Source organism: Lactuca sativa, chromosome 8 (genome assembly GCF_002870075.4).
Source record: "Lactuca sativa cultivar Salinas chromosome 8, Lsat_Salinas_v11, whole genome shotgun sequence".
Lineage (NCBI taxonomy): Eukaryota > Viridiplantae > Streptophyta > Magnoliopsida > Asterales > Asteraceae > Lactuca > Lactuca sativa.
The window spans coordinates 207,435,562-207,448,003 of NC_056630.2; positions in this window are offsets into that span (position 1 = coordinate 207,435,562).

The window sequence follows — 12,442 nt, forward strand, 5'->3', positions numbered from 1 at the left end:
AGCAGCAATAACTGCGGTGGCTGTGGAAACAACAACCTTAGTGAAAGCGTCACAACGCTCACTAAAAGTCTCAATCAACTTGGTTTTGATAGAGCATAGCATCTATGGAATAGCCCTTCTGATTGTTGCGGCCACCTCGGCAACAAAAATCCTACGGATCTCATCATCACTGCCACTCGGCCTCTCAGGGTCACTGGAGCTTGAACCTCGGGTAACCACCATACTGAAACACACAAGAAAACAATTAGAATCAAGCTAAGCACATACACAAGCATCCACACTGTTGGATTAGGTGTCTAAGCCCATAACTATAACTGGTATGTACTTGACCCGAGAGTAGCATGGTCCATTTGGGTTGCCTTCACCAAAACAATCTGATAGGATGAATATTTGAGAAAGAGGCTATTTATGATTTACTAATATATTATAAGTATAATTTATTAATTGAGAAATCATAATATTTAATTATTATTGATCAAGAATTAATTTAGTGATCAAAAGAGACTAATTAAATTAATGGGGACTGTTTATGTAAATTAGTGATATATATATTGTTTAGGCTATTGATCCATGATGGGCTAAATTTATGTAAGTATCCATGAAGAGTTAGCCCACATGAGATATGGATCATAACCCAAGTGTATGGATTAGGGTTTACCCATGACTCTTGGAATCCTACAATATATATGTGTCATCCCTTAGCCAAAATCGATACCTATGCATTTTAAGAGAATCATAACCGATTTGAGTGTGTCTAGCCTCTCTCTCAAAGTCTTCCTTTGTTCATGGTGTTTGTGAACCATTTGAGGCATCACACTTGAGGTGCTAAGCTCTTGAAAGGCCAAAACCACAAGCTACAATAATGAGGTATTATTATAATTAGATTTATGATTCATGTACCAAAATTATATGCTAGTTGTAGGCTTCATGCTTTGGAAATTTTATTGCATGTATAACAAGAGAAAACTTAGATCCAAAGCTATTAGGGTTGTATGTGCACCATAGGAGTGTTATAGTACACAAAACCCAACAGTGGTATCAGAGCAATGGGTGGTTTTCTGTTATATAGTTGCATTTTGAAATTGTTCAAAGTTGAAAAACCTGAAAATGGCCTTCTGCCAGGCTAAACTCAATGAGTCCAATGCCTGGCTCGACGAGTTGCACTAGTAGATGGCAGGTTTTTGAGTTTTTTTGGCCTATATTGGATTAGGATCACTACCACAAACTGTTTTGTATCATAAAACCTGTTTTTTATGTTATGGCAGTGATTATACTCATCCAATGAAAAGATAATTGTCAAAGTTTTAAGATAATTGTTGGTTATATGATAAACAAAGTTACTTGTAAATTGTTGATATGAATTATCTTCCTTTATGAGTTAAATTAGATTAATCCTAGATTATATGATAATTCTATTTGTTGAAATTGATCTAAATGGTTTTAATGAGTTCCATAACTTGTCCTCAAGTTATGGAACATGAAAAGTCTCATCCAATAAAATAACATTAAACTCATAAGTTATGGAATTCAAGAGTCTTAGATAGAATCCAAAAGGTTTTGAGAAGTTTCAAAACTTGCCCTCAAGTTTTGGAATTTGAAAAGTTTAGTTAAAAGGTTTTAATTTGTAATATTGAATTCTAAAACATCTAGTAATTGAAGGGTTTCAAAAGATGCATCTCACTTAAAAATTAATTAAAAAGTTTTAATTTTGAATTTTTAATAACGTAGATGCCTTGAATAGTTCAATTACACCTTATGGGCTTTATTAAATTAATTAAAGTGTTTAATTAAAAGAGAAGTTTAATAAATCCATAATGACATGGTTTATGTTTAATTAAATTAAGAGTATAATTTATTAATAGATTAAACCATCTAGAATTTTAAAAGTTTAAAATACACCCTTATACTATATAAAATTAAAAAGTTTAATATATTATATGTATAAGTAAAAGGTCAGTCTTACCGTTAGTAGGCCTCATTCACGAAGCCGATCTATAAGGGGGTATAAGGTTACTGCCTAGAAAATGGTGGTTTAATGGGTGTCTACTGTCACCCACCGCTTCCTTGACTGGTTGAGCGTCGTTAGCAGAACAGGTAGCATAGGACATTAATTATCATTAAAAGTATAATGAAAATATCAAGTAACTAAACACTTATAAATTCCCAACCTTAGTTACTTCAGAAAAATGTGAATTTGGTGCTAACCCATGAAATTGCAATTTGCACCTTGTTAAGTCGTTAGTGAAGTGTGTGTGGTTAACCGACACACTAATTGGGACAGACAATGTGTGGCAAAGGGTAGCTTGATGTTAATCATGGATCAATGGAGCGTGTCTGGTTAACCAGCACATTGATTGGATGATTTGTAACATTAAGTGTACCAAGCTAATTTGCATGGTTATTCACACCTTGTTTGTGATCCTTGGCATCCCAGTCACAAACTTGAAGGGCATAATCGAGATTAAGCATGCCATTGAAAAGTTCAGTGAATCTCAAAAGAATCTAGGAATTTCAATTCATTTAAAACTTAATAATCGATTTCGTTTTTCATGGTGGAAGTTGGTAAATCGTCATTTACCTACCTTTAAATATTTTACAATTGGATTACGACATCCCTCTTCCGAATTGTAGAATATTGTGTTGGATCCTAGCCTTAATATTTCATGTTGGGTGTTATATTAAGGAATTCAATCAACTAACTTGAATTTCTCCCATTATAGATGTCTAGGTCAGACAACTATGGTGTTCCCGAGTCTTATAGTCAGTTTGTTAAAGACTACTATATAAAAGACCGCGATGTGTCCCTTATTGATCTTACCTATTTTCTAATTGTTGCCGAATCAGCAATGATTTGGCGCACTGGTAAAGAAAATTTGATTGGAAGATCTACTTCCCAAACTTCAATGGACAATGACAATGGAAACATTAGAAGTCCAAAAAAGATTTCTCTTTCCAAGGGAATGGGAAATGCTAAGTCTGAGATTGTCTCATGTACCGTTCTGAAAGAGTCTGTTTGTTTCTATTGCCAAGAGAAGGGGCATTGGTTGTGAAGCTGCCGTATCTACCTTAAGGATCATAAGGATGGTAAAGTCAAAACGTTTGACTCTAGTTCAGGTAAGTCAACTATCTAACTCTATTAAGTTCCTATTGGTAGATTCTTAATACATGATGTGATAAGATTACATTTTGATGTTTTGTAGGATTAAAGGAAGCTTAAAGGAAAAGCTTGCTGAGTCTAATTGCAAAGAGATGAATTTCGATCGCATGGTTTGATGATCGGATTTTTGAGCTGATGCTAGGAGTTATGATAGATTGATTAGGAGTATTTAGAAACATAGTTTTCACATGTACTTGCATTGTAAGGAAAGATTTTCCATATTTTATAAATAAAGAGAAATTTTGATTATATCTTATTTATATTTCCTTGCAATGGCATTTGTGAAAATTGATGTTTGTATGTTTCTATTTTTAGCAATATAGATTTGATTCTTTCGTTTGTGGTAGTGTCATAATTTACAAAATAAGGAAAGATTCTCATCACCCAAGTTTCAATTGTCCAGAAACTTGGAATCATGCAACTTGTATTGTGTGATGGAATAGAACTTTCGTCTTTGCGACATTAAGATTGATTGCTTGTTCACATGTATATGTGAGTCAAATGTAAGTCCCTAATCTGCCCATGTATCAGTCAGATCCGTTTGATGGTGCGGAATCCCAATCAAACAGATGATGTCAGATAAAGTAGAAGAGAAGGAGAAGAAGAAAAATATGAATCTTGTATGTATTGATGATATGAATGAAATTCCTTACACAAAAGATTCACACACATACACGCTCCTTTCTCTCTGGCCGTAAACTACTTCGTGTTCATCAATCTCTACTCCTCACCCTAACACCACTATTTATACATGTTGGATATGGGCCGGAAACAAATGGGCCGTAAATGAGTTTACGGCCGTAAGGTGTTTACGACCGTAAACTCAGCCGTAAACATGGCCATAAATTCATAAATATTACACAAAAATATAATTGCCCAGAAAAGTAAAGTATAAACCATATTTTGAACCAACAATCTCCCCCTTGGTTTATAGCTTTCTTTTCTTAATGACCCAACAAGCTCCCCCTAAAAATTAGCTGGTTTTTCTTGTTAATCTTCAATGAGAGCTTGGCTTCAGCTTTAATCTTCGATTTCTTCACAGCATCAGGATGAACATATTAATCTTCAATGAATGACTTCATCTTGAGCACTTGAACTTTTCTTCAAGATTTGACTCTGAACGCACATTGGGTGAGGAGGCTTCTTGTACTGATTCTTGAAAGATAGTGCTTTCAGCTTGAGAATCTTCAGAGAGAACATCAGAGAGAACAAATCTTCTGGATCACTTCAACAGGTTCATAGATAGCAGCAGACTGATTGAGGAGGCTTCAATGCAATCCATCACATAATCTTCAATTTCAGCTTCACCTTGCTTCCGGGGTTGAAAGATTGAATTTGAAAGAATAATCTTAATTTATCGCTCCTTCGAATGAGAATTCTTCGATGCTCACGGACGAAGCTTTTGCTCATAAATCTTCAACACAAGCTCCATGAGTCTCATCTACACCTGAAATCACTTTTCAAGACAAAACAAAACTAAAAGAAAACTTAGCACACAAATTAAAAGAAAAATATTTTTGGATTTTTCATATTTTCTGAAAAAGAAATAATACAGAAATAGCACTATTTTTTAATTTTTATTTTATTATTATTATATTTTTTTGTTTTTTTTAATTCTCCCCTTTTATTTAAATTAGAAGAATACTATGAACAAACTTAACAAAAACAAAAATAATAGCTAACTTTAAGAGTGATTTGGGATCAAAGTTTTTAGACAACCTTTATCCACTTGTCGGTACCTTCCACATTCACATCTTTGTCTGGTCGATCATCGGTATTGTTGTCCACTTAAATACAAAAAATTGTGACAAATTTAGGACATACTATTTGTTACAAGACAGGTGAACTTAAGTTCTTAAAACATTATATCTGATCCTAATTTCTTAGATATTATATCTTAAGGACCATTCATCTGACGATGACCAGGGATATTGTTGTCCACCTAAATTGAGCAGCAAGATCTACAGACAATCTGTATGAGTTCAATTTTAAGTGTACTGGAACGTGTTTCCCGCTTCCTGATATGCCCCAGCCATCAAGAACTTCCAGAGTACTCCTTACACCGGGTGAGCAGACAACCATTCAGAGAGAGAAGAGATTCAGAATTCTATTGCTAACTACTTCAGAGGGGTTGAGAGGAAGAAGGTTGCATATGCTGTGTACCAGGTCGGATTAGAAGTCGCGCAAAGGAGACAACATATGGCTAACAGATAAGAAGTATGTCACATATATATAGCCTGCAGAGAAATAGAGTTGCATATGTTGTGTACCAGGTTGGATTGGAAGTCGCGCAAAGGAGACAACACATGACTAACAGACGGAAAGAAAGAAAATGATATTCTACAGACCTAATTTATCGGAATTTACCAGTCGCCGCATCCAACCGGAATTAAGGACAGAATCCGCACATCGAGGAAAAGTTAAACCACGGTTCCAAGTACGGGTTCATTTAATGTGACGAGTAGATTCCCATATATATCTCCCTGCTCAACCTATCCGAGCGTCGTATTGTCAGGCTGAACGTATCTAACTAGGTCAAAATTTATCAAGTCTATAAATTTCCTAAGTTCAACTCTCCCTAGTCAAGTCCATTTAAAATTTTTCGTGCCTACCGACGCATCAAACCAGAGCATAGACCCTTCAACTTCGGGTACGTTACGCAGACTTAGGTTGCCTGTTATCACTTGATAATATCACTTCCCAAAACATCTCCCTCAAGCACATTTCATAATCAACATATTTTTTTTTGATTTTTTGATTTTCTAATGTTTTTTTTTTGAAAATTTTCTAGTTTTTGTTTTGTTTTTATTTCTCCCCTAAATTTGTGCATAGGAGAGAAACGAAAATAAATGCGCAAATTTAAACTATCCTAAAACAAAAATTAGTCTTTAAAGCGAATCAGATTAAGAAAAAATTCAGGAGTATAGAGAAGAAAACGCAAATCGTAATTCACCGATTGAATCTGCATTCAGAAGGTCTGAGAACAGCAAGCATAATCTCAGAACAGATCCGAAAATTCTTCATATCATTAAGTACTAACCCCATTTGTGATCTCTTCCTTTCTTCCTTTCCCGCAAAAGGACACATACTCTCAAACAATATTCTGAATGTTGTACAATTGAGAGATGCCTCCTATCATGTACCTGGAACAACTACTACCAACAAACCGAAGTCTGATGATATGCCTCCATAGCTGATCCGACATAGAGCGGGATCAATTGGTCTTTGGAACCCAGTCCATTTTGAAACTGGGTCGACCTTTGTCATCCTTGCACGGTACTCTCTCCCATGACATGTCCTGCTTATCACAAACAGAAGATGTAGAAATATTAGAGTCATTAGTTGATTTGGGAGTTTGAGCCTTCGGAACCCATTTGTAGTTGGGTTTAACCCATTTCTTTTTCGATCTGATGGGTGGCTCGTTACTTGCTTTTGAACTTGAAGTCGGCTGTCGAGATGACTTTGACCTAACCGGTATTGGCTTCACAGGAGCATCTCTTGGATTGGGCTTCTTGGCTGGCATTCCCTTCTTGCCCTTGGGAGTTGGATGCTTGGCCTTGGGAGTTGGATGCTTAGCCTTGTGCGCATTCCAGTCGTCATGGTCTGAACGTGACCTTGAGGGGTTTCTTTTGGAGTATCTCCCTCTTGGCGCATTCTGCCAGCCTTGCGCATAGTAAGGAACGTATGCGCGATTTGGACAATTTCGGGCAATGTGACCAGGTGTTCCATAGTGAAAACAAGTCTTTTTCTTCACTGGGAAATTGTTTCTTCATGTCCCTAGTGGCGTATCCTTTCCTCGTTTCTTGTTGTTCCCACATCCATACTCGCAACAAGCACTCTGTTGTGTTGGAATTGGAGGCCTATATTGCTCAACGGCGGGTTTGTTAGGAGTAACAGAATTCGAAGCAACAGATTCTGAGTTCAAGGAGACATTGGTTTGTTCAATAGTGCTCTCCTTGTTCTCATCTTCTGCTACTTTATCTGCACATGAAGTAGAAACATTAGAATTTTCTACATTAATAACTCCTCTTGACACAAATCCAGCTGGTTTTCCGTATTTAAGATGTGCCTCCCTGTCAATTTCTTCTTGTTTCATAGGGATGGATGTGTAGTTATGATTTTAAGGAGGAGGTACACTATCATACCCTAGACCCTTGTTTTGATTCCTTTTAAACTGCATGCTTTGATCTATCATATTTGCAACCACCTCACTTGAGAAATCATATTTTCTAACATCAAGTTTGGCGGTTTCAAACTTTCCTTTCAAAGATTCAACTTCAGCCACTAGCTTAGCATTTTGTTTGACTACATAATCATAGTTTTCACATTTGTTACTGTAGTCTTCCTGAAGTTTCCTAAAGTCCTTGGTTTTTGCTTCTAACTCAGCCTTCAGGGGTTTCTGTCCTTTCCTGAGTTGATATCCTTCATATCTCAGGTCCTCAACTTCTCTTTTAAATAAATCAATTTGATCCCTAAGAAATTTAATCGTATCTTCACATGATTGAGAACATGAAACTTCACATGAATGAGAACATGACACTTCATTGACCGGAAGGTTTACAGAACTCTTTAAAGCGTCAAGCTCTTCAATTACTTCAGCAATACTAAGACGATTGAGATCTTTTGTCTTCTTGATGACAGCTACATTCATATCCCATGATTTTGGAAGTGAATTTAGCAGCTTTTTGTTTATCTCAGACTTAGTCAAGAAGATCCCGGCTATATTCATCCCAGTAGTGAGTGTAGTGAATCGCTGCAACTGATTTTCAAGGGTTTCTCCAGGGATAAAATCGAAAAAATTGAAATTTTGTCTTAACATATCCTGACGACTCTCTTTCATGTTTTCAACTCCCTCTTAGACCTTAAAATCAATTAAAAAGCATAACTAGAAGCTAAGATAAAAATTAAACGTCAAATTTAAAATGTCCCTCTTTTTTTTTTTAATAAATTTTCTAATTTTTTTTATTTTTAAAAACAACCTTAAAAGTCAAAATCAAACTCAAAAGTCGAACTTAAAAAGTCAAACTTAAAAGTCAAACCGAAAAGCTAAATTGAAATTTTAAAAGTTAAACGAAAAAGTCAAGTTTAAAATCAAAGCTCAAACCTGAAAGTCAAAATCAAAATTTGAAATAAAAAGTCAAAAATAAAAGAAAAAATAAAAACAATTTATTATTATTATTATTATTATTATTATTTTAATTTTGGATGAAAAAGGAATTTCAAAATAAAAGGAAAATTGATTTTTTTTTGGGCTGTTTTTGTCAAATTTCGAAACTTGGAAGCGAGAAAGAGATGTTAAGTTTAAAAATTCGAAGGTAAGAAACAAGGTGTTGGATGGTTGAGTTGGTTAAGCGCGTGTGTTGCTGATCCGGAGGTCATGGGTTCGAAACCCGACACTCCCTCCTTTTTATTGAAGCGCTTGCAGCTAGCTGCTGCTGAGCCGAGCCGATCTCCAAGCCACGATTCACCAAGCCGAGCCGCAAGTCGCGAGCCGCAAGCTATGAAACCCTAGCCGCAAACACTAACTCCGCCGCCGGCTGTGAACAGTTTCCGGCCGTAAACTCCGGCCGTGAACTGTTTCCGGCAGTAAGCTCCGGCCGAAAACCCTTCAAGATTACGTGAAAAACGGCGATTTTTCGACTTTGAAGCTCCAAAACTCGATCAAAAACCCCTTTTTATAAGAAACACAAATAACAAACCCCCCTTATTTTTGCGAGATCTATCCAAAAACAAAAAAATATTTCGAAAATAAGATCAAATAATGCTCCAAAATAGAGTTTACAGCCCAAGAACTCGGTGTTTACGGCCGTAAGCTTGGACCGTAAACACCAATTATTCAGATTCCAAACGAAACAATAAAACCTTTTGACTGATACAACTTGGCTCTGATACCATTTGTAAGTCCCTAATTTGCCTGTGTATTAGTCAGATCCGTTTGATGGTGCGCAATCCCAATCAAACGGATGATGTAAGATCAAATAGAAGAGAAGGAGAAGAAGAATAATATGAATCTTTGTATGTATTGATATGAATGAAGATCCGGATACAAAAGATTCACACACACATAAAAGCTTCTGTTTCTCTCTGGCCGAAAACTCTCTACTGTTTATCAATCTCTACTCCTCACCCTAACACCTCTATTTATACAAGGGAACATGAGCCGAAAACAAATGGTCCGTAAATGAGTTTATGGCCGTAAACTAGACCATAAATTCATGAAATATTACACAAAAATACAACTGCCCAGAAAAGTAAAGTATAAACCATATTTTGACCCAACATCAAATGAAGGACTAGGGGATCGGGTACACTTGGTTATGCATTGATTAAGTTCACCACAAAGAACGATAAAACTATTTGTCACGATTTACTAAAGTTTAGTAAATATGGTTATGCTTACAAGATTAAGTATAATTCTAAATCATTGGAAAGGTTTCAATGTATAGCAGAACAAATAAGAAAAATAAATTAGTAGAAAGATAAAAGTTTCTCAAATCTAAAAAGAAGGGAGAGTACTTGAGTATCGTGTTTTATGATCATCTTAGTGATTATGAAAAGCATATCACAATTGATCCTCTAAGGACACCTTAGTGCACTTGTATGGCTAAGAAGTGGAATCGTAAATTATTGAAATGGTTAAATCAAGAAGATAAATCATATTTCCTTCCAAAATCGAGTCTTAGAGTCACGCTCCAAGATCAAACCTTGAGTGACATGGTCTTAATTAGGTTTATAACACATCATAAAATGTGGAGTAGACAAGTTTTCTTGCTCATGCACATTTGAGATTGTTAGTTGTGATGTCTTGGATAAGACAAAGACCAACTGAGACTGATTATATGAAGTGCCATTCTTGATAAGAAACCGCACTAACTCTTGAATATTTGTTTGTCAAGGAAAGTTTCTTGACAAAGAGAGTCTTATACGCCAAGAGGTCAGTGGGAGTCTTAAAGATCTTGAAAAGTTTCAAGAACTAATCAAGAATAAACATATTGTTAATCACTAACACACGACTTGAGGTTTGTAATCTATCGTGTTGACATATTCTTGTTTCTATGCCCATTCCAGTTAAAGTTGACTATGCATGTCAGTTCTATGAGTAGTCAATTTTTTGCATATCAACTTCGAAGCAATGGTAGGCCCTTGAGCTGCCTGGTGGCAAGAAATTAAGATTGAACAAGTTCAGTCCCTATGATTTTGGGATTTGTCACTAACCTCGTCTCATGATTATGCTTATGATAAAGTCACATGGATAGGAACACATACACCATAAAATATAAGTGTCATAAGGTTTCTTTCCAATTCATGAAAATGACTGTGAGGAAACGCTTTCACTAAGTAGGTTTTAAGGAGATAGCAATTGTGATATTTGTGTTCTCAAATTCAATTATGATTACGACAACCCTTTTCATGGATCGAATTGTGAGAAATAGCAAATAGTTTGAACATTTAGAACTTATTGTTGTGAGTTCTGAATAGTTTAGACACACAAATGAGCTTTCTAATAAAAAGGTGTATGAGCTTAGATAAAGGCTTATCAAAGCATCTGGTATAAGAAATCTAAACTTTGGTAAGAAATTCAATAAGTATTGATTTCTAGAAGTCTAGTTGATTTCTGAGTACATGTCAAAGCTAGTGGGAGCATAAGTGTTATGCTAGTAAGATAATAATTATTATGCTAATGGGAGCATAATTATTATGATAAGTGTTGCAAGTTAGCAATTTTAATTATAGAAAACAAAGGTTTCAATTCGCAAAGTGTCAGAGTTTGAAAAGTTGTTTTGTTATAATTAAGGGAGAGGAACTCATACTTCATTTCAAATCTAAAAGCTTAGACTGTCAAATTTTAATCAAATTTAGTCAAGGATATATATGAATGTTATGTTGGAATGGTTCAACATAAGGAAATTCTATATATGGAAATATTATAGCAAAAGAATGGTCAAGTATCATGTCTTTATGTAAGACATTATGGATCGTGTCCCATATGCTTCGGGTATAGGATCGATTTCATAATATTCATGTGTTCTGAATTTTCCAAATGCCTAGGCCATTAAGTCGGAAATCGGGAAACAATACATGAACAAAGAGAATGTTTATAATCCATGTCTCAGTTCATACAATATCTAGAATGGAGGAATATATGATCCTTTATCTAGTGGACGCATCATTTGACTAGGTCAGAGTTCGAGAACAGCTTTTGACAGCTACGATTGCTAGTCGAGATTTTGGAGTCGTACTTGCAATAATAGTTATTAGACTTATCCAAGTGGGAGACTTCTGGATTAGGTGTCTATGCCCATAACTATAATTGGTATGTACTTGACCCGAGAGTAGCATGGTTCATTTGGGTTTCCTTCACCAGAACAATCTGATAGGATGGATATTTGAGAAAGAGGATATTTATGATTTACTAATATATTATAAGTATAATATATTAATTGAGAAATCATAATATTTAATTAGTATTGATCAAGAATTAATTTGGAATTAATTTAGTGATCAAAAGAGACTAATTAGATTAACAGGGACTGTTTATGTAAATCAGTGATATATATTGTTTGGGCTATTGATCCATGATGGGCTAAGTTTATGTAAGTATCCATGAAGAGTTAGCCTACATGAGATATGGATCATAACCCAAGTGTATGGATTAGGGTTTACCCATGACTCTTGGAATCCTACAATATATATGTGTCATCCCTTAGCCAAAGTTGACATCTATGCATTTTAAGAGAATCACAACTGATTTGAGTGTGTCTAGCCTCTCTCTCAAAGTCTTCCTTTGTTCATGGTGTTTGTGAACCATTTGAGTCATCACACTTGAGGTGCTAAGCTCTTTAAAGGCCAAAACCCCAAGCTGCAATAAAGAGGTATTATTCTAACTAGATTTATGATTCATGTACCAAAATTATATGCTAGTTGTAGGCTTCATGATTTGGAAATTTTATTGCATGCATAACTAGAGAAAACTTAGATCCAAAACTATTAGGGTTGTATGTGCACCATAAGAGTGTTATAGTACACAAAACCCAACACACACATCCCCTACAAGTTTCCTTAGTTCCTTAAGATTCCTCCTTGATCCGCGTATGGATCCATTGCTTTTAGTAGTACGCGCCCAAAACTACCTTCCAAACCAACCTGTATTTATCTTAATTTGTCCTCTCAAGACCCTAAGTCACAAGGAGTCTTTGTCAAGATCATCTATACACTCTCCCTGATGGTTCCTCAGAACCATGACTAAGTATCTAAACACTAATTCTAGACTGCTCCCCAACACTG